Source organism: Sus scrofa, chromosome 1 (assembly GCF_054392235.1).
Source record: "Sus scrofa isolate SSC_HxYL_T2T_F1_AM1 chromosome 1, Sscrofa_HxYL_maternal_Yorkshire_Landrace_v2.0, whole genome shotgun sequence".
NCBI classification, from domain to species: domain Eukaryota; kingdom Metazoa; phylum Chordata; class Mammalia; order Artiodactyla; family Suidae; genus Sus; species Sus scrofa.
This window is the reverse complement of record NC_139383.1, coordinates 87220750-87226226: the sequence shown is the minus strand read 5'-3', so window position 1 is coordinate 87226226 and position 5477 is coordinate 87220750. Positions and strand designations below refer to the sequence as shown.

At 42.4% G+C, this 5477-nt stretch overlaps 1 pseudogene; it reads left to right on the top strand.

Moving 5' to 3' along the window:
- The first annotated feature begins 2244 nt into the window (after positions 1-2244).
- LOC100620719 (acidic leucine-rich nuclear phosphoprotein 32 family member B pseudogene) lies at positions 2245-3487 on the top strand (annotated as a pseudogene).
- Positions 3488-5477: the final 1990 nt, after the last annotated feature.

The window sequence follows — 5477 nt, the reverse complement described above, 5'->3', positions numbered from 1 at the left end:
TTCAGTTCCTCTTCCATACAGTTAGTCCGTTTATTTAACACACCTTCACTGCTGCTTGAATCCCTTTTCCAGCCTATTTTATGTGCAAAGAAAACCATTCATAACAGCTGATGTGTGACTGATTTTCTTACCTCCAGTCAATGACCATTTTCATTCAAACTATTTTAAACAATGCTTTAGAATCAGCCCATTCCATGCCTTTGCATATATTCTGTATTTTTTTCTAACTCTCCCAAATGACTCACTTTTGTCTTTGTTTTTAATTAAAATTGCCTCTATAGCTTCTTCCCGTGCATCCCCTTTGGAGCTAGACAGACACTTGTTTGGCACAGCAGCATGTGTCGCAGAAAACAAAAATACAGACATGCGTCGCAACAAGGTTTATGTGGATTTAATCAGAATGCAGTTTAAACAGGTCAAATATTTCAAGGACCACAGAGGAACTTCTCTCTCTGTTTCATCAATATGAATAAACCAAAATTTCAAACACTGCATCAGTAGAAAATGAACGTATTTCCCAAATCACTTCCCTGCTCCATTATAAACAGCTTGATCACACTGGCAAATGTGGCCCAGGGGTTGCCAAAGTGTACTTTCCCACTTTACCTCATGCAGAATAATCAAACTAAGAGGATCTGAAATGCTTCTTCACAAACACAAACTGAGGAAACTGGAGGAGATACATTAGAAGAGATTTTTCGCATTGGCAAAAAAAGGCTGCTGGGCCACGGCTGAGTGTCAGTGTATGTACCTGTAAAGCCCAGAAACTAGGGTGCTGAGGTTTGGGGGATTTGACCTTCTGGAACATTCACACCAGGGGGTAAAGGGCATCATCTCCACGTGTCACTTCCTGCTCCTCCAAGTGTTTGTTTTGTTTGTTTGTTTTAACGGCTGCAATCACAAATCGCCACAAATTTGGTGGCTTAAAGCAACACAAATGTATTTCCTTCCTTACAGTGCTGTAGGTCAAAAGTCCAGCCAGAATCTCACAACACTAAATCAATGTGTCAGCAGGGCCGTATTTGCTTTTGGAGGCCAGCACAGCAGGTTGAGTCTCTCTCTCTGGTCTCAATGACCCTTTTGTCATGACATCTCTTTCTCTGACCATGGCTGGAAAAGCGCCTCAGCTTTGAAGGATTCAGGTCATTAGATGGTGCCTATCCAGATATTCCAGGATAACTTCCTCCTTTCCAGGTCTGGAACCTTAACCATATCTGCCAAGTACCTCACATATGCTCAGGTTCTGGAGATTAGGACAAGGACTTTGGAGGGACCTGTTATCCTGCCTATACCCAGTAAAGAGATGGATGAAGAGGGGTGTAGTCTTTACGGCCTCCAACTTTCTCCTTATCCTTAGGTCTTAACCTACTAACGGATCTGGGGCCGCCACTGTACACTCCAATATATGCCAAATTTATTCTTTTCTTACTCTTTAGTTTTAATTCACTTGGCTTGAAAATCATACCATCTGTAGTTTCCCTCATTATTCTCAATGATACCTGGGAGTGTAGAAAATTTCTAAGAAATAAATTACTTTTTGTGTTGATTGAAAAAAATACATTAACTAATCTTAGTAAAAATCCTGCATCGACACATCAGCTACCTTCGAGTCATCATAAGACATAATATATCTAACAATGGTTGCCAATTTAGATTTTTTTTTTTAATGGCAGTACCCTTAGCATATGGAAGTTCCTGGGCCACATGCTGAATCCAAGCCACAGCTGTGATCTACACCAAAGCTGTGGCAACACTGGATCCTTTAACCCACTCCACTGGTCCAGGGATTGAACCTGTGTTTTTGCTGCACCCTCAGTCGCTGCAGTCGGATTCTTAACCCACTGAGCCAAGCGGGAACTCCCAGTTTGGATTCTTTGAAAACGTAAAAATGGGTTTCTTCAGACAAAGACCTTCAGGGGAATTCCCACCTCCCTTTTAAGTCTATGATCCATGTGGCCGCGGGAAGAGATTATCTTATATTCTTAAGTCCAAATTAATAAATGACTAGTGCCTATTTAAAATTAAAGCATTTTGGCCTGTTGGCGGCCCTCCATCTCCCTCAGCCTGACCCTGGAGGGAGCCCCCCTCCGCCCCAGGCTGTGTCTGTGAGCCGAGGCTCCTTTGGCGGAGCCAGGCTGGTTTGGCGCCTGCCTTGCGGAGGCTCGCTGGGAACCGCGCTCGCTCGGGCTGTCGCCTCCGCCTCTTCGGGGCTTGCTGCCCGCCCACCCCCACCTTAAAAGGGCAATGCCAGGCGACGGGCCCCGCCCGGGGCAGGGGGTTGCAGGCGGGCCTCTGCTAGGCTCGCCAGCCGGGCGCGCGCTGCCCCCGCACGTGCTCCAGGGCGGAAGGTCCAGGCCTGCGCTAGCCTGCCCGGGCAGGCCTTGCAGAGCCACTTCTTTCTCGTCTACCCCGACCCTCCCCGAGAAGCAGAGCAGCTTCCCGTGGCCCGGTGCCGGCCACGTTTCCTTCCCACCCCACCGCACCGCACCCTCCCCCTCTCTCTCGCCCCTCCCCGGGAGGCCGTGCCTCCGCCACACCCCCTCCTCGGGTTTAAGAACTTGGGCTGGACAGTTTCACATCAGATGATGGGAAAATCGAGGGCTTAACGGCTGAATTTGTGAACTTGGAGTTCGTCAGTTTAATAAATGTAGGCTTGATTTCAGTTTCAAATCTCTCCAAATGACCTAAATTGAAAAAGCTTGAGCTCAGTGAGAGTAAAATCTATGGAAGTCTGGATATGTTAGCAGAAAAACTTCCATATCTCACATACCTGAATTGAAGTGGAAATAAACGGAAAGATATCAGCACCCTGCAACCTTTGAACAACTTGGACTGTCTGAAAAGCCTGGATCTGTTTAACTGTGAGGTTACTAAGCTGAATAATTATCGAGGGGGTGTCTTCAAGCAGAACCCACCTGGATGGCTGTGATACAGAGGATCTTAAAGCCTCTGTCTCAGATGCCAAGGTGGATGGTATGGATGAAGAGGAGGAAGATGAAGAAGGAGAAGATGAAGGCAAGGAGGAGGAGGATTGTAACGAAGAAGGGTTTGATGATGAAGAGGATGAAGTCAGGGGGGAGGAAGAAGAATTTGGACAGGATGAAGAAGTTGATGAAGACAGTGAGTATGAAGATGAGGATGAAGAGGAGGAAGAAATCAGGAAAGATGAAAAGAAGAAAAGAGAAATAGAAGATGAAGAAGATGATTAAGACCCCGAATAACCTACAAAAAAGAACAAAAAAGTAGCTGTGATACAAATTCCAGGACACCCACCCACCCAAAGAGCCAAAGAATAGTTCCTATGACATTCTGCCTTCCTCCATTTAGTCTGTCTTGGAAAGCCACCACCAAGACTTCACCCCAACAAAATTGTTGGCATTGTTAGGTTTTCAACATTAAGGCTCTTGCTATAGCGTGGAGAGCTGTGATTGGTGAGTCAACCCTCTGTGGCTACCAGTTACACCAAGACCGTAACCAGCATTTTTACTTTCTGTACAACAAAGAAGCTTTGTAAATAAAATCTTAACATTTGGGGTGTGTTTTTTTTATGCTTTTTTTTTAATGAAATTTTTTTACGTTAGAACATTTTATGTGACAACTGCCAAAAAAGTATTTTTAAGAATAAAATAAATGAAATAAACTTTCCTCCTTGGTAAAAAATAAAATAAAATTACAGTATTTTATTTTTAATGATCTGTGCCAATACAAGTTTCGGAGTGGAGGATATATATTTTTACTACAATTTTATTGATGAATGGAGTTAGAGTTTTTACAATACATAAATTGAAGGCAAAATTGAATTTACCCCAAAGATAACTAAGCTTAAGCTTCAAGGGCCCTAATTTTGAAAGAGCAATATCTGGTCACATTTTCCTAAAGAGGATCACAAATTTGCATTATGTTTAAGCCCCATAGAACTTGAGTCCACCATTGACTGGGATAGTTTGTTGGAATTGCATAAGTGTTTAATAATCCTAGTACTTTCTTTAAAATACATATATTTGGTCATATTATTCTGCTATTTTCTACATCTTAGGTGTGATAGACTATTTTATTTGCTCACAATTTTTCATTCCTCTCCACTTAAGCCATGCTTCCTTGCAGTGCAACATACTTCCTGTCCCTACTGATTTTGGACTTGCTTTCAATAAAAGATGAGCAGACAAGAAGTATGCTATGTCCCCAGCAGAAAGTTACCCTGTCCTAGTGCAGTTTGGCTCTGTTTCTCAACTTCTGCCCTCCACTCAGTGTATTGCATGCGTTAAAGAACAAGTGTTGTTTCTACCTGGGTCTCAGAATGAGAAGACACACAGAGCACAGCCAAGTTCAGCATAAGCTCAGTTGACCTACAGTCCTTATGTAATGTTAGCAAGAAATAAATGTTTGTAGTTGCATTGAGATTTGGTCATTATTTGTCACTGTAGCAAAAGCCAGAGTGATTGTCATTCTGCCTACTTTTTCATTTTACCATATGTTATCTATCATCTCTCTATCTATCCATCCATCCACAGTAATATTTTCCTGAATTTGCAGGATGTGTATTATACTCTGGTTGCCTTTAACTAGCATACTTATTGATGGTTGCCAAGGACTGAGTCATTAAATTCATACCTTCTCTTCCCTGGAGACCGTCCCTTGTAAATGCTTTTTTCTGTTCTTTTTTTAAAAAGTATATTAGCAGGTTTTCACAAGGAAGGCAGCTTACACCACTAGGGACTTCAAATTTCAAGTCTGTATTACATGCTCGCCACTTTCTGAAAATGCAAAATACATCTTTGTCTGTTTTCTTGAAGTTATTTTATAAAATAGGTGGGGTTTGCTTTCTAATTATTTTTAATTATGCCTCTATAGAATTACTGCAAATTTCCTCTGCTTGTTTATCTGAAAACCCATTTTGTGAAGTGAGGCTGTGTCCCCTGATGGGCACTATTTACATTTTAAAGCATCTAAACACAAGTCTCTTCTGCAGATCCCCTCCAATGTGGCCAAATTAATGTCATTTCAATTTTTGCCATTCCACTAAATTTCCCTAATCAGTGATAACAGATGTTATTTGCATGTGCGAGTTCATTAATATGTTACTTCCTTAAACACTCAAGCTTTATCAAGAAATATATCCCAGGAGTTCCTGTCGTGGCTCAGCGGTAACAAACCAGACTAGTATCCAGGAGGACGCAAGTTTGATCCCTGGCCTCGCTCAGTAGGTTAAGGATCCGGCATTGCCATGAGCTGTGGTGTAGGGTGCAGACGCAGCTCGGATCCCGCCTTGCTGTGGCTGTGGTGTAGGCTGGCACCTACAGCTGTGATTTGACCCCTAGCCTGGGAACTTCCATATGCCTTGAGTGTGGCCCTAAAAAAAAAAATTTAAAAATAGAAAATTTAAAAAAAGAAAGGAAGAAAAGAAAAGATAAACTATCCTTTCCCTAAAGGCTGTTATGATTCTAAACTACCAACTTTTTGAATATATGAGTTTTTCA